At 34.0% G+C, this 19205-nt stretch overlaps 1 protein-coding gene across 1 annotated transcript in view; it reads left to right on the top strand.

Annotated features, from left to right (window-relative positions):
• Positions 1 to 19205, top strand: part of LOC143225470 (uncharacterized) — a 34875-nt gene that overhangs the window by 1080 nt on the left and 14590 nt on the right. The window lies entirely within an intron of this gene.

The raw sequence follows: 19205 nt of genomic DNA, 5'->3' as shown, positions 1-19205 counted from the left end.
TGTGTATCATAATGTAATTAAATGCAAAAGAAATATGATGAGTTTAATTAAACACAAACTGATAAGAATTCGATTTCGATATTGCTAGCCCCCCAATAGCACAGTGGTATGACTGCGGAATCACACTACTAAAACCTGGGTTTTTGTTGTGGGCAGAGCACAAATAGCCCATTGTGTAACTTTATACTTACTTCCAAAATCCAAACAATCAGTCAATCAATTGCCCTAAAGACCAATGTCGTTCAAATAGAATGCTTCAAGATTCATTTCTAGTCTCAAAAGCCATCTTTTAAAATTTTTTGTCACCACACTACCATTTAATAAATATGGTTTCTTGTTCGCTCTTTCTTTTTTAAACAAATGAAAGAGTGGTTTGTTTAAAATTCACGCAAAGCTACACGAGAACAATAAGCGCTAGTCGTTCCTATTTTAGCAATGATAGACTATCTCACTCACAATAAGGAAGGCAACTAGTCAACACCACCCACCACCTACTCTTGGGCTGACTCTTTTACCAACGAATAGTGGGATTGACTGTCACAGATTAACGCCTCCATGGATGAAAGGGCGAGCATGTTTTGTGTGACGGGGATTCGAACCCCTGACCCTCAGATTTCGAGTCGAGTGCCTTAACCACCTGGCCATGCCGGGCCACAGCAGTCATGTAGAAGAGTTAAGTGATGAAATGTTTTAACACGGATACGCATTAAAATCCTGTTATGTGTTCTAGAAATTACTTATCATTTTAATTAAAGAAAACATTAAAACAATTAATGTACCCACATGTACGTCAAAATTCGTATAGTTTCTTAGAATAGCAAAAAAACATTTTATACAAAAAACATACAGGTTTGGCTTGTTTTGAATTTTGCACAAAGCTACACTAGCAAAGCTAATTTAAGAGTGAAAGACTAGAAGGGGAGCAGGTAGTAATCACCACCCACCGCCAACTCTTTCCTACTCTTTTACCAACGAATAGTAGGATTGACCGTCACATTATAACGCCTCCACTGCTGAAAGAACAAGCATGTTTGGTGTGATCGGGATTCACATTGCGAGTTAAGCGCCATAACAATGAAAAACAGACTCACAAAGATGTTCAACTTTATATTTGGAGGTTTGACCCCCCGACTTACACTGACCTAGGGATTAGCAATACAAATAACAAGAAGTGTCATTTTATTTCACATTTGACAACAACACGAGATACTGGAAGCCCAGATGTATCTAATCCATATTTAATTAACTGGACAGAGAGAAAGTTAAAGAGCCTCAGCCGGCTCCAGGGACGCAGGTTGCCGAACCCTAGTGGCACAGCGATATGTTTACAGACTTCTACTGCTAGATTCCTGGTTTCGATACTCGTGGTGGGCAGAGCACAGATAGCCCTTTGTATAACTTTGTGCTTAACTTTCAACAAACAAACAGTTTGCTGCATTGTGTAACTAAAAAGAAAACTAAATAAATAGAATTATGGAGACTTCAAGACAAACGTTCAACGTCAGGAAAGTATTCTGACGATTAGAAGGGGGAAAATGCTCTACTTTCTACATCGTGAAATAAGGATAAAATGTTTATTTTTGTCAGGTAATTTTTTTGCAATGTATAGATATTTTCATTTCATACATTTGCGCGTTTTTTGTTTTGTTTTTTCGTTTTTAAAGTGTTTTCAGAGAAAACGTGCCGAGATACAAATGTAAATATGTCTTTAAAATAGAGATCTATAAGAATAAACTTGCCATTTGAATTTTTTGGATAAAGTTATCATATGAAATGGAATAAATAGGATACTTTTAATGAGTTGCTTTAACTTTAATTAGGCCTTGGAAATGTTTAAAAATTCCATGAATAATTAAACTCTTTAGTGCGACTTGAAAAGGTATGTAATTCAAACACAAATATCTACAGAAACTTTCCAAACAGTTCTCTCTGCTACCGACCTAATGCTAACTTCTAAATGAATATTTAAATACCATGAACTAATTCACTTTATACGAGAGAACCAGGAGTTCCGTCAAACTTCTTTTGTACATCACGAACAAGGAATACCGATAAACTTTATTCTTTGTCAACTCATGTTTGTGACAGACACAAGCAAACCCTAGCTTTAACAATAAATGTATGGTGACAAACAAAGTTAATTTAGTGAGTTAGTAGACCTGAATTACAGACAATTCCGAGTAAGCCCTCAGTTTAGTAATAACCCCGGAATGTAAGGTAACAAACCAAAATCATATAATGAGTCAGAAAACCAAGCACAAGAAACGTTCTAATTTTACTTTTATTGTAAATGAAACAATGCACTAACTATTGAATATGTTTAGAAAAGAATTAGACTAAAGATAACTTTCTACTTAGTTACGAAGTAACATTTGCCCGTTTTTCACGTTGAAAGTTTAGCTGAATTACACATAGTACACTGAGTAGCTCTCATCGTATTTAAATAGAAACGTGCGTGTGTGTTTTCGTATAGCAAAGCCACATCGGGCTATCTGCTGAGTCAAGGAAAATCAAACCACTGATTTTAGAGTTTTAAATCTGTAGACTTACCGATGTACCAGCGGGGAACAAGTAGAAACGTAAAAATTATATTTGGTTGTTTATGAATTTCACGAGGGATACCTGCGCTAGCCGTCCCTAATTTAACAATAAAAGACTAGAGGGGAGAAAACTAGTCATCCACCGCGAGCACTTAGGGTATTTTTATACAAAAAACCAGTGGGAATGACCAAGACATTAAAACTTTTCCATGACTGAAAGGACGAGCATGAGAGAGGGTATTGAACCCACGATTCTCAGATTGCGAGTGGAGCGAAAATTATATTTCAAGTCATCTATTTGTGTCAATTAAGATCTTAATGTTTAAACACAAAGTATTCTATCCCCTTTTCAATACACGTAGTATTCTTTCCTCATTACGATATACATGATACTTCATTTACTCCACCATCTTTATGATACATACAGTTTTTATCCTCATTACAAGATCCGTAATTCTCCATCTACTCCGGGCCCGCCATGGCCAAGCGTGTTAAGGAGTGCGACTCGTAATCTGAGGGTCGCGGGTTTGCATCTCCGTCGCGCCAAACATGCTCGCCCTTTCAGCCGTGGGGGCGTTATAATGTGACGGTCAATCCCACTATTCGTTGGTAAAAGAGTAGCCCAAGAGTTGGCGGTGGGCGGTGATGACTAGCTGCCTTCCCTCTAGTCTTACACTGCTAAATTAGAGACGGCTAGCACCGATAGCCCTCGAGTAGCTTTGTGCGACATTAAAAACAAACAAACAAACAAACCATCTACTCCATCATCTTTGCAACACATACAGTTTTATCATCATTACAAGATCCGTAATACTCTACCATCCTTACAATACATATAGTTTTACCCTCATTACAATATACATAGTATATTTACAATGCATATGCTACTCCCTCCTCTCAATAATAAATACATACTCCATCTTTATTAAAATCCACCTAGTAGAATGTTTTATGTAATTTTCTTCTCAGATAACTAACACTCCCTTCATAACCTTGGAAAATTACAAAGTACAAATACGACATAAAATTGTGCACTAAGAAATAACAATCGTTGAAAATAAAACAAGTGGTTGGTTAACCATTATTTCACTTGAAAAATTTACCATATAAATTCCTCAAACTCTTATTCTGTCTGTAAAGTATAACATTAGAGTATATTGTTGTTTGTCAAAAAGTCAACTTCTGTTGGAAAAGACACAATGACGATTGTCTTCTCGTAAAGGCATATTAAAAACATCTTTGCAGAAAAGGCCAACTAAATGCTTGTTAATGTAGATGTCTCATAATCTAAAATGATGTCATATTATATTAACCAATATTCGACATCTTGATCTGGTTACTGGTAACACACCATACTCTAATTGTCCCTAGGACTACTAACATTCGCTCGCAAACAATTATATTATCTATTTTTTGTCATAAGGCAAAATTTTGTTTGTTTTAGAGAAAAGTAGCATTGGACTATCTGCTGCATCCATTGCGGGGAATCAAACCCTGGATTTTAGCATTGTTAAATCCTTATGGCCAGGAGTGGCCAGGTTGGTTAAAGCGTTCGACTCATAATCTGAGGGTCGCGTGTTCGAATTCCCATCGCACCAAACATCCTCGCCCTTTCAGCCGTGGGGCGTTATAATGTGACGGTCAATCCCACTATTCGTTGGTAAAAGAGTAACCCAAGAGTTGGCGGTGGGTGGTGGTGATTAGCTGCCTTCCCTCTAGTCTTACACTGCTAAATTAGGGACGGCTAGCGCAGATAGTCCTTTCTGTAACTTTGCGCGAAATTTCAAAACAAACAAATAATGTTAAATCCTTAACTTATCGCTAACCCAAATGAGTCTAAGACGAGAGCATTAGGCTTAATATCCTAATACGTTTCTCTTGTGACAAATATAATTATTACAATAAAGGCTTACCAGCTTACAAAATATGTTCACGCCATAACAATGGCATACAATATCCTAAATTAAAGTGTCACACACGCAAGCTAAGCGAAACTTTGTAGGTACTGGAGCATGAAAGCGATACTTAGAATAAGAACATCTCTTATTTAAATTTTAAAAGTTAATAAATGTTTTCAAAATTTTATTTTTCAAATAATATTAATTTCAATGTATCCGATTACTGGCTAATTGTTTGACAATTACTCAAACATATCTCTGGCCGGAAGTTATTATGTTCATAGTTAATGGAAGATTATCTTAGGACATGAAAAGTTGCTTCCCTTATATGTAATTCTACAAAAAACGCATATAAAAAGTGCAAAACACAAAATGTGAAAGAAAAACTTGTATGTAACCCCGCATGGATGTAATGAACCTCCATGGCAAATTTGGCGAAGACCCCCCATCCACACCCTGCGAAATAATTATTTGTACGTACAACAGATAGCACTATTATATTTATATACATTACGTATTTTTCCTCATTTTAATTTAAATGAATCCGATTAAATTTTAATAAAGTAATATGATAATAAAAGATCAATTTTATTGCTTCCATAACTTAAATTGCTTCCAAAACTGGTATTGTCTAACTGCACCAACTGCAACATAAGTGGTTGTGAAAAACGGATATGATATATCATAACGATCTGGCCTTTTGCTGGACTAATATGTAAAAAGAATTTGTATTTTCTAATATAATGACCCTTCCCCAGTGGCACAGCGGAATATTACCTGACATACAGGGTTAGAAACCGGGTTTTGTTGCTCATGGTGTGCAGAGCATAGATTGCTTGTTGTGTAGTTTTGTACTTTAAACAAACAAACAATAACACAGTGGCATGGCACAGGAAGTTTCAATTATGAAGCCAGAGGTGGCGTGTATAATCCTTATATACTTTATTCATAAAGAGATCCTAGACATTCAATAGTACAAAGCTGCAAAAGCTGAATTATATCTAGAAGGTTATATAACGGCTCTATAAAAAAACATATATTTATGTTCATATATATTTATATATAAAAACATATATTTATGTTCATATATATTTATATATAAATAAACACATATTTATGCAGCTAGATGGGATGAAGCGAAATGAACCAAAATTTAAAATGGCGGGAAGCCTTCAGTAATCCCTATAGAAGCAAAGAACTCCAAAACTATTTTCCAATCCAATCCAAATAAATGCTTTCAGCTGTAAAATATATAAAGCTATGATTACCAACGATGCGATGGAGCTAGGCATATGAGATGGCATTATTTCCAGCTACACCAGTAATTTAACGACTGTTTCCAAGAGAAAGATGATTGAAGAAACTGGAATCACATTCCACTACAAACCTATCAACTTCCTTGATAAATTCCAATGTATTTTTGTGCCTTTTATTTACTTTATTTTATTAAATGTGGTGCAGGAAGCCGACGTTCTCATAACAGTGGACCATTTGTGAGAGATTTTTCAAGGTACATGGTTTAAGAATGAACTCGCTATAATCTCCATAAAAGTTTGTTATAGTGGAAAGTGTAAACATGGCGGTCAGAATGTGCCCAGTCGACTATGATGGTGTATTTCCAAGGTCACACAGTACTAGAACATGGATCAACCTCATTATGAAGTTTAAATAACGCTAGCAATAGTTTGTTGTTTTCTTCAGTTACCTCCTTTTGTATTTTTATCCAGTGACTCAGGTTTAAATGTTAAATTATAAACACAAGATAATACCACATAACACATTCATAAAGGAACGGTATCCTTTGATAATTTTTTAAAATTAAGTTTGTAAATGTGTTGAATGAGTAACAAAGAGTTTATTACAAGTTTTACAACTGTATAACATTTCGACAAGGTTTTGTCGTCCTCAGGTAAAAGTAGTTTAGCTAGACATAGGAATATATATATATAGCAAGCATCAAAGAGATCACACGACTGGAGTTTGCTTACCAGCTTAGTAAAAAATATCTCGGTACCCAGCTGTTGGTTTAAAATGTAACTGTTTTGTTCCATTACGACTGTTTATTGCGTTTGGTTCTTTCTTTAAAATTAGATTGTTTTTAATATGTGTGCTATGTTTTTTGAGTTGAAGTTTGTGTGTTCAAAAAATGAAAAGTGCCATGAGAATATTTGGAGTGGGTGGGTTGAAATACAGATTTCATGGCTTGTGTTTCGAGATGTGAACAAGTAACACAAGATTACTCAAGCTTAAGTAATCTATTTTAAGTACGTTTGTGTTATTGAAAATTAAATTGGTTTTAATTATTGTAAGTTCTAACGGGAGAAAACTGTACTGGAGATGTGAATTGGGGCTATGAAGATAGAAATGAACTGCAATATTACACACTTCGCTTATCGGGAATTTCAGAGAAACACAAAACTAGTTATTAAGGTGTTGGGTAGTCTAGAATGATTCTGAAGTTGATGATGGACTTGAATTTCTTTTTATCTCAATGGAATGTACGGTACAAACTATACTATTCAATTTTTGACAACAGTGTTATACGTATTTCAAGTTATTATTTGTCGTTACAAGTAGCAAAACAATCAGTTATTATCGTGTACGTAATAAATATCTGAATGTACGTTTTAACAATTGTTTCACAGTATTGTGTGTTGCTACAGATAACAAATAACCAGCTGTTACCGCGTATTTGCTGATAGTTGAATGTATGTTTTAACAATTGTTTCACAGTATTGTGTGATGCTACATGTGACAAACAGCCAGCTGCTACCGTGTATTTGCTGATAGTTGAATGTACGTTTTAACAATTGTTTCACAGTATTGTGTGATGCTACATGTGACAAACAGCCAGATGCTACCGTGTATTTGCTGATAGTTGAATGATTATTCAGTCACATATTCCAATAAGCTTGATTTCTCTTATTTATAAATGATGTGATTTATTGAAATAAGAGATTACGTGTAATACTTCGTGTTCATTTTAACATGTATAAAACACTTCAAGTAATATTTTAAATGAGTTAAAAGGAGACGTGAAGAAACCAACAAGACAGTGTTTGTATTTGTAAATTTATAATACATCAAATGATCAAACATCGTGGGACAATTAAACTTCTCATTACGGAAGGTACACGTGATCAACATTGTTTATTTGTGCTTTTCTTGACTTTTTAAATAAATATTGTGATGTGTAGAAGAATAAAAACTCTTTAATTATTACCTTTTTAACTAATTATTATAAGGCGCTGGACCAAAATGTAACCATCTTAAGGTCAAAGATATATTAAAATGTTAAGTATTAATGGATACAAAACATTATCCTCAAGACTTTTGGGTCGACTTTTAGAAAGCGCACTCGTTATAGGTTTTGTTGTTTTGTTATATTTTTCTTACATTATTATTAAATATTTTCAGGTAAAATAGGTGGTATCGTTTGAAAATGCCTCTAAAATTTCAGTTTAAATTACCTCTTAATAAATAAGATATTTCAAGAGTTTATGTTCGTTCATGTTTCAGAAGGGATATCCAGTTTCGTTATAAGTAAGCTTTTTCTGGTTGGAAAGTTACATATAACTAGCCTATTATTTCATTTATCATATTAACTGTTTGCTTTTTAGCAATTACAAAATTGGATAACTATGAACTAGTATATTAGAGGGGAGTCAAAGAGTCAATAGCACGCACCGCCAAATATTTTTGTCTTATCGAACTGTGAGATTTCACCATCACTCCTATAGTGTGCCCACGCTTCCAAACTGCAGAGTGCGTTTTAGCGACAAAGGAGTGCGAACCACGAACTCTTGGACAACACAGCATCATTCAAACCACTAAGACAATTCGACGATTATACGAATGGCTGCTTTATAAGTTTAAGACGTTACTATGTAATGTTTAATGCACATATTCATAGCACAGCCCTATATTCTACATTCAATTCGGATATTCATAGCGTTTGTGTAACTAGTGGCTGAAATATACAAACTTTATGTTGTCTTCTAAGTAACCAGTGGTAACAGTACAAATTTTATGTCGCCTAAATGTTTGTTTGTTTGTTTGTTTGTTTTTGAATTTCGCACAAAGCTACTAGAGGGCTATCTGTGCTAGCCGTCCCTAATTTAGCAGTGTAAGAGGGAAGGCAGCTAGTCATCACCACCCACCGCCAACTCTTGGGCTACTCTTTACGAACGAATAGTGGGATTGACCGTCACATTATAACGCCCCTACGGCTGAAAGGACGTGCATGTTTGGCGCGACGGGGATGCGAACCCACGACCCTCAGATTACGAGTCGCACGCCTTAACACGCTTGGCCATGCCGGGCCGTCGTCTAAATAACCAGTAGTAGCAATATATAAACCTTGTGTTGTCTAAGTAACCAGAGTACAAATTTTATGTCGGCTAAATAACCATTGGTAGAATTATAAAAGACTTTGTTTTTTAACTATGGCAGGAGTATATAAACTTTGTGTTGTCTAAATAACCAGTCGTAGAAGTATAAAATATTTGTATTGTCTAAATAACCAGTGGTAGAAGTATAAAACCTTTATGTTGTCGTCTAAATAAACAGTGACAGGAGTATACACACATTTTGTTGTCGTCTAAATAAAGAGTGGCAGGAGTATACACACATTTTGTTGTCGTCTAAATAAAGAGTGGCAGGAGTATACACACATTTTGTTGTCGTCTAAATAAACAGTGGCAGGAGTATACACACAATTTGTTGTCGTCTAAATAACCAGTGGTAGGAATATACAAACACTGCACCATCTGAGCAACCAATGGCAGGAGTATACAAACCTTGTGCTGTTCTCTAAATAACCAGTGGCAAGAGTATACAAGCGTTGCATTATCTAAGTAGCCAATGCAATCAGTATGTGTTACTGTTTAAGCAACCAGTGGCAGGAAAATGCAAACCTTGTGTTGTCGTCGAAATAACCAGTGGTAGAAGTATAAAAGACTGTGTTGTCTAACTAACCGGTAACAGGAGCGTACAAATCTTATGTTGTTCTCTAAATAACCAGAGTATATACACATTTTGTTATCGTCTAAATAACCAGTGGCAGGAGTATATACACATTTTGTTTAATCAACCAGTGGGAGGAATGTACAAACCTTGTGTTGTTGTCTTAGCACCCAGACACAAGAGTAAATAAACCATGTGCGAACCATATCATGTCTTTTAAAGAAGTGTATATTATATACAGGGTATTCTATGTGTTATAACGTCAGTCTAGGAATGATATTATCCTTTAACCTGTTTGAATACATTATCACAATTTTTTTTATCAATTATTGTAAATACAGAGAAATAATAACAAATTAACTATACTTGCATAAACCTTCATTACAGACTAGTTCCTCAGAGTGTATTAATAAAGAATAAACTGCAAATTAGCTTTAGTTGCATATTCTTAGTTTGTAAACTACAGAATGTATAAATGGCAGTGTTTTGGTGCATTTTAGCCCTGGTGTTCTCTTTATATTTGTTTAGTTTTTCGTTTAACTAGAAACATTCGACCCAGGAAGTAGGTTATTCTTCTGGTGTTTATATATATGTATAAACCATTTAATTTCATATTTATAAATTTTATCAAAAACAGATCTTATGGATTTCTTGGTATGCGGCGCTGAATTAAGCAGTAAGTTCTAACAGAGAAATTAATTTATCACCCTCTAACAATTACTTAATTATAGATAATTAGAACTTTACAGAGCATGTACTGTCAACATTTCTTTCTTTCAACAAGCAAAAGCCTTGAAACACATGAATCAAACATGTCTTGCATTCCAAGAAAGACATCTGTAGATTCTAAAGTATCTTAAAACAGTAGACAATGGTTACAAACAAGACTGATATATCTTAAAACAGAAAAGATTGGCTACAAAAAATAAATTCTGATATATCGTGAAACAGAAGAGATTGGCTACAAATAATAATATTAAATTGTTACCCTTTGTAGCCCTGTAGAATCTTTATTGAAAATGCATTAGAACGTTCACTGCATTTCTTTCAATGTGTAATAGCCTTTGTGACCTTAAGACATTCACTCATAATGTTTTCATAGGTATGATAACCTATGTAGCGTTAGAAAATTCACTAACAATGTTATTGTATGTATAAGAACGTTTGAAGTATTGAAACACACACACACATATAGTAATATGTCAGAGTGAAAATGGCAAACATTTGAGCATTCTACATGACATTAGGTTTGGTTTCAAATTTCACGCGAAGCTACACAAGGGCTATCTGTGCTAGCCGTCCATAATTTAGCAGTGTAAGGCTAGAGGAAAAGCAGCTAGTCATCACCACCCACCGTCAACTCTTGGGCTACTCTTTATCAACGAATAGTGGGATTGACCATAACATTATAACGCGTAGAGGCTGAAAGGGCGAGCATGTTTGGTGTGACGGGGACGGGCATTCGAACCCGCGACCCTTAGATTACGAGTCAAGCGCACTAACTACCTGGTCATACCGTGTACCCATGAGATTAGGGTAGAAATTAGTTGTTTTGTATTTGTATGTCCCAGTGACACAGCGATATGTCTGGAGACTTATACTGCTAGAAACCGGGTTTCTATACCCATTGTTAGCAGAGCAAAGGTAACCCTTTGTGTATGTGTGTGTATTTTGTTTTAGCAAAGCCGTATCGGGCTATCTGCTGAGTCCACCGAGGGGAATCGAACCCCTGATTTTAGCGTTGTAAATCCGTAGACTTACCGCTGACCTTTGCGTAGCTTTTTGCTTAATAACAAACAACTACAACTGTATACTTAGAGTACTGCCTTCTGAAATTTGAAGTATTTTTGACAAAATAATTATAACAGAAAATAGACGTCGATTATTAAACCATGTTCTCTACAAATTTGATTAACTTATATCAGACTTCCACTTTGCGTTACGATTATAGATTGTTTGTGTATTTTTTAAATTTCGTGCAAATCTACCCGATGGATATCTGCGTCAGCCGTAGTTAATTTTAAAATAATAGACTAAAGGGAAGGCAGCTACTCAACATCACTCACCGCCAACCCTTCGTCTACTCTTTACCGACGAATAATGAGATCGGACCATCACATTATTATTTAAAGAGTGAATTTGTTATGTGATAGAGTTCAATCCCGCAGACTGTCAGTTGATCACCAACAACCAAACCAAAGAAAAAAGGTAACAGTGAAATCTCATATTTAGTTCTAGTTCTTAAACCTTTATGTAGATGATGCTTTAACATCCTGAAATACATTGTGTACCACTCGTGTTCTTTCATTTGAACAGTGTACGAAAATGATTTTCTGGTGTTTCTGGAGTTACACAACAACTTTATCAGAAAATTCTATTACTCTAACGATTTATTCAAATCTCTAGGCCAATGTTTATAGCTACATATGAAAGCTATTGTCATTACCATTACGTTACTTAGTACATTTTATGCAGATAAACCGATTAAAATCGAAAAGAAAGTCACTTTAATCTCTCTTATAATCAATGAAAATTAATACACTTGTGATATATGCACCCTCCTCACCAAATAAAATTTGTCTATATACAAGATGTGTTCTGAATTATATATAAAATCATGTATGTATATATATATATATATATCTGTTATTGTGGGCTGTTTTCCAAGAGATATACAGTAGTTCAGTCTGTCATAATTTCTGGTATAAACATTTTGTACATCAGTAATCATTATTAAATTAAACTACTTGAACAATGATAAGTAATGAAAGAAGGAAAAATAGTACTTTTTTACTTTCTTAGGCTATTTTTATCTGACCCTAAACATGATCTTTAGTTGGCAGCAGTTAAACTAAATGCACTGGAAGAAAATAATTGGCACTGACGAAGTTTTTACAGTAGCAGTTTAAGACAAAGGTTTCGCTCTGAAGATGTACCCATTTCTTATTTATGAAATTACTAAGTTTGTGATAAAACAGGGGTACACGATTTTGCGTCTTGTTTTTACTGTTCTTACAAATCATGCATGATTTTATCAAATTGTTGTTTTCTGTCAGTGAATAAATTTGACAAAATCTTCTTTACGGAATCTTCCAGAAAATATCATCGTGATATTTAATTTTCTACCAATATTCTAGCTTTTCGTCGTACAGTCGTATAACTGGAATATATAGAAATATCAACTTTTGATACATAGACTTCTACAATTAGTTTTCATTACTGTTTATCTATTTGTTCAACACGAAGTTACACAATGTACTGTTCTTTTTCACAGGTATCGAAACTCCTTCATTACTGTGATAAACCCTTGAAATATGTAGACTGCAGTGGCATATTGTCCAAAAAATACGTTTTGAATATTTAGTGAAACATTTTTAACCCTGGTGGTTGGATGGTAATCTAGTTTCAATACTCTCGAGGGACATAGACAGCTTATTGTGTTATTTTATATATAACAACACATAAAAATGATAGCACTTATAACACCTAATGGGTAATCACTGGTTCATTAAAAGAACGTCTTAAATTATGATATGGGTTTGGGGGGATCAAAACCTTCTATAATGTATGATTGAATTTTCGTTTTAATTTTTTCTATTGTGATAAAAACAAAATTACTAACTTTAACCGGTAGAATTAACCATTTGATGTGAACAATTAACAAGCATTAAAACAGGTATTAAATAAAATGTACCCAATCATGAGTAGAAACAATTGGTAAAATGAAGTTAACAATTCTTTTGTAAAAAACTGAAAACCACGAGTTTGTACAAGAAACACCAACATATTTTTCTCTCTTTTTATTTCCAAAGATGTTTTGAAAATTAAATAAAACGAACCACGACAAATCCTAACAAATCCTTCGAAATGAAGTAACCCTATGAACTTCCTCTATATAATTTACTATTACTCATTATTGTGATCGTGCATTTTGCAGGTGGATATACGTGGTTATATTCGCTGTGTTTTTCTTTCAGGTGTGCCTAATAACGAATACAACTCTTGCTTTTCACAACACAAATGATTTACCACGAAATACCTTCTGCTGGTTCGAGTTGCATTTATTGTGGTTCCAAGGTTTTATACCAGTTAATTTATAGGTTTATTACTCCACTTATACCACTAACTCTCTTCATGTTTTCCTGAATTTAATTTCAATACAAATTTTTCCCCGCTGAAACACTGGTAGGCTTACGAACTTACAACGCTAAAATTAGGGGCTCGGTTCCCCGCAATGTGCACAGCAGATAGTCCAGTATGTCTTTGTTCTCAACTAATCAGTATAATTTCTCTGCTTATAAAAATGCATCGGTCATTCTTCAAATGGAAAACCTATAAATGTACAATCATAGGAAATATGTTTATCGTTACATTTATTTGTGATCTGACAACGTAAGTAAGCCTATTGACAGGAGAACCTATAACGTTACGGTAAAACATTTCATAATTTGTCATCGACTTGTTTCATTTCGTTCTTGCCACATATTTTATTCGGTTTTAAACCCTTAAAAACGTTTCAATTTTCCAAACATGTAGATTATAATCGGTGTATTAAAAGTGATAATATATGTTTACACTGTTGCGTATGCTGGTATACTAAGTTAGTATCATTAAACATATTTAAATTTCGTTTCACACATCCATGACTGCTTGAAGAACCCGAGGCCTCTAACTCGCTGGTTTTAACACGCTTTTGTTTTTTAGTTACATAATAGCAAGTTTGAGTTCTAGCACCCCCAGTGGCTCAGTGGTAAGCTTCAGACTTATAGTGCTAAAAATTGGATTTCGATACTCGCAGATAGCCTACTATAAAACTTCGCGATTACGAAGAAATAAATAAACAGTCGAGGTCGAATAACACACAAACCCTTCAGTAGCACACTGGTAAGTCATCGGACTTATACTGCTAGAAATCTGGTTTCGATACCCGTGGTGAGAGGAACACACATATCCATTTGTGCAGGTTTGCACTTAATAACCAGGAATAACATATACCAAAGAACAAACAACGCACACAAAACCGGTAACTGCACACTTCATCTTGTCTTCGTTTACAACCGAGTTAATAAACCTTGCAGAACTCTGTTTGGCACCTGTATTGATTTTTGTGTGTTCAGGAGAACAACTTACCCTGAAATATCTTTCGTTTTTTTGTTGCTTTTTCTTATAACTCAAAAACCGAAACTCCCGTTGTAATCACGTACTTAAGGGTCAATAACTGGTGGACCTCCTTTTTCCTTCTCTGACTTCCTTTCAGTTTCGTTTATAGTGAATTCAAGCATTAGCTTTTCTTCCCTGCATCACCCAAAATAAATCTTGGGCGTCTTTTCGTCAACCTAGTGAGGTGAATAAAAGGTTTGCTCATGACTGAAACCAAGATAACACCTTCCATTTATGTATAAATACGTAATAAACCTCTAATCGAATTACTGTTTTTATTATGGATGTTGTACACATTATAACTTTTCATACTTTTCAAAGTCAGCCATTTTGTTTTTTAGTTGTAGAAATTGTAATTTTGTCGAACATTTTTTTTCCATCTGAAGAAATGGCTAAAACATCTCAGAACAACTTCAGTAAAAACTAAATCAAAATTTGTAATTCGTTAACAGATATATGAAATAAAAGAAAGAAATTTCTTCAAATTTAGCCAGCTCTCCTTATAAGTTACTACATATTACACGTTCTCAAATCCAGCCAGGTCTCAATACAATTTATTTCACATAACATTTCCTCAAATTCACCCAGCTCTCCTGATAACTTGTTACACAAACTTCCTCAAATATAGCCATCTCTTCCTATAAATTATCAGACATTACATTTCCTGAAATATAGCCACCTCTCAATATATAATGTATTTCACACTACATTTCTTCAAATCTAGCCACTCTTTCTATAATTTATTACACATTACATTTCCTCAAATCTAGCTACTCTTTCTATAATTTATTACACATTACATTTCCTCAAATCTAGCCAGGTCTCCCTCTACTTTATTACACATTATATTTCCTCAAATCTAGCCAGGTCTCCCTCTACTTTATTACACATTACATTTCCTCAAATCTAGCCAGGTCTCCCTCTACTTTATTGCACATTACATTTCCTCAAATCTAGCCACTCTTTCTATAATTTATTACACATTACATTTCCTCAAATCTAGCCAGGTCTCCCTCTACTTTATTACACATTACATTTCCTCAAATCTAGCCAGGTCTCCCTCTACTTTATTACACATTACATTTCCTCAAATCTAGCCAGAGCTCTGTATAATTTATTACACTCTCCTCAAATTTAGCTAGCTCTCTCTATAATCTAGAACATAGTACACTTCTTCAAATATAACCAGCACTACCTATAATGTAACACACATTAAATTTCTTTAAATTTATCCAGCGCTCCTAATAATCTATTACACATTACAATTCTGCAAATTTCCCCAGCTCTCCCTGTAATGTAGTACACCTTTCACTTCTCCAAATTTAGAAAGCTCTCCCTATAATTTATTACACATTATATGTATTGAAATTTACCCAGCTATTCCTATAAATTATTACACATTACATTTCCTCAAACTTAGCCAGCTCTCCCTATAATTTATTACATGTTACATTTCCTAAATTCTAGCCAGCCCTTTGTACAATTTATTTCACATTAAATTTCTTCAAATCTAGCCATGTCTCCTTACAATATATTACACATTACATTTCCTCAAATCTAGCCAGGTCTACCTATAAATTATTACACATTACATTTCCTCAAATTTAGCCAGCTCTTCCTATAATTTTTACATATTAGATTTTTTTTAATTTTGGCCAACTCTCCCTATAATCACATTATACTTCTGCAAAATTAGTCAGCTCTCCCTATAACTTATTACGCATTACACTTCTACACATATAACTAGCTTTCCCTATAATTTATTACACATTACACTTCCTCAAATCTAGCCGCCTCTCCTTATAATTTATTATGCATTATATCTCTTCAATTTTAGCCAAATTTCCCTATAATCTAGTACACATGACAATTCCTCAAACTTAACCAGGTCACACTGTAACCTATCAAACATCACATTTCCTCAAATTTAGCCAGCTCTCCCACTAATGTATTACACATTACACTTCTGCAAATTTAGAAAGCTCTCCCATTAATTTATTACAAATTAGAATTCTTCAAATTTTGCCATCTCTCCTTATATAATCTATTATACACTACACTTCATAAAATTTAGCCAGGTCTCCCAATATTGTATTCCACATCAGATTTCTTTTAATTTATCCAGCCTTCCTTGTAATTTATTACAAATTACATTTTCTCAAATCTAAGCAGCTTTCCCTATAATTTATTATATGCTACATTTTTTGAAATACAGTGAGCTCTCCCTATAATTAATTACGCATTACACTTCTTCAAATTCAGCCAGCTATCCCTGTAACTTATTACACATTAAAATGTCCTCAAATGTAGCCAGTTCTTCTTATAAACTATTACATTGTACACGTCTTCAAATATAGCCAGCTCTCGCTATAATGTATTACACATTCCATTTCCTCAAACCAATCCAGCTCTCCCTGTAAATTTTTACACATTACACTTCCACAAATCTAGCCACAGAGCTATCCCTCTACTTTATTACATATTACATTTCCCCTAATCTTGCCAGCTCCCCTATAATTTATTACACATTACATTTCCTCAAACCAAGTCAACTCTTTCTATAATTTATTACACATTATATTTGCTCAAATCTATCCAGCTATTCCTATTATTTATTACACATTACACTTCCTCAAATAGAGCCAGCTCTTCAAATAATTTATTACACATTACATTTAATCAAATCCAATCAGCTCCTCCTAAGATTTATTACACATTACATTTCCTTAAATCCAGCCAGCTCTCCATGTAATTTATTACACATCACACTTCTTCAAATCTAGCCAGTTTTTCCTATAATTTATTACATATTACACTTCAACAAATTTATCCAGCTCTCCTAATAATGTATTGCATATTACATTTCTTCAAATTTAATGAGCTCTCCCTATAATTTATTACACCTTACACTTCCCCAAATAGAACCAGCTCTCCGAATAATTTATTACACATTACATTTAATCAAATCAAATCTGCTCTCCCTATGATTTATTACACTTTACACTTCCTCAAATCTAACCAGCTCTTCCTATAAGTCATTTCCTGAAATCCAGCCATCTCTCCCTATAACTCATTAACCATTACATTCCTTCAAATTTGCCAGCTCTTCGTATAATTTATTACACATTACACTTTTTCAAATTTAGCCAGCTCTCCCTATAATGTATTACACATGACATTTCCTCAAATCTAGCCTGCTCTCCCTATATTCTATTACACATTACACATCTTAAATTGAGCCAGCACTCCCTATATATTATTACATATTACATTTCCTCAATTATATTCAGCTGTCCTTATAATTTTTTACATGTTACACTTTTTCAAATCTAGCCAGTTCTATCTATAATTTATTACAGATTACATTTCTTAAAATCCTGCCAGCTCTTCCTATGATTTATTAGATATTACAATTCTTCAAATTTTGAGAGCTCTTCCTATAATTTATTACAAATTACATTTTCTCAAATCCATTAAGCTCTCCCTCTAATTTATCACTCATCATACTTTGTCACATCCAGTCATCTCTCATTGTAATTTATTACACATTATATTTCCTAAAATCTCGTTACTTCTCCCAATAATTTATTACACATTACATTTGCTCAAATCCATCCATCTCTCCCTGTAATCTCTCACTCATCACACTTCGTCACATCCAGCCACCTCTCATTGTGTTCAATGACACATTACATTTCTGAAAATCCAGCCCTCTGCCACTATAATCTATTAAACATTGTATTTCCTCAAATGTCGTTATCTCTTCCAATAATTTGTTACACATTACATTGCCTGTAATCCATCCAGCTCTCCCTATAATTTATCAAACATCACATTTTGTCACATCCAGCCAGCTCTCACTGTAATCTATTACACTCTACACTTCCTCATATCTAGCCAGCTTCTCTATAATTTATTACACATTACATATCTTCAAATCTACCCAGCTCTCCATGTATTTTATTACATATTACATATCCTCAAATATAGCAATTTCTCCCTATAATTTATCACACATTACACTTCCACAAATCTAGCCAGCTCTTCCTATAATTTATTACACATCAATTTTCTTGAAATACAGCCAGCTCTCTTTAATTTAATACACAATATTTCCTGAAATGTAGCCACCTCTCCCTAAAATTAATTACACATTACATTTCCTCAAATACATCCAACTCTTCCCATAATTTATCACACATTACCTTTCTTCAAATTTAGCCAGCTCTCCTAATTATTTATTACACATTACACTTCAAGTGTAACTAACTCACCCCATAATATATTACACATATTACCCTTCCTAAAATTTAGCCAGCTGTCCCCATAATTTATTACTCATTAAGTTTCCTCAAATGGAGCCAGCTTTCTCTGTAATTTATCACACATCACACTTTTTCAAATCTAGCCAACTCTCCCTACTATTTATTACACATTACATTTCCTCAAGTTTAACCAGCTTTCCTTTTAATCTGTTACACATTACATTTGCTTAAATTTATCCAGTTCTCTGTATAATTTATTACATATTACATTTCTTCAAATCTTCCCAGCTTTCCCTATAATTTATTACATATTACATTTCTTCAAATCTTCCCAGATTACCCTTTAATTTATTACATATTACATTTCTTCAAATCTT

Source organism: Tachypleus tridentatus, chromosome 1, assembly GCF_004210375.1.
Source record: "Tachypleus tridentatus isolate NWPU-2018 chromosome 1, ASM421037v1, whole genome shotgun sequence".
Taxonomy (NCBI): domain Eukaryota; kingdom Metazoa; phylum Arthropoda; class Merostomata; order Xiphosura; family Limulidae; genus Tachypleus; species Tachypleus tridentatus.
This window is presented reverse-complemented; position numbering and strand designations above follow the sequence as displayed.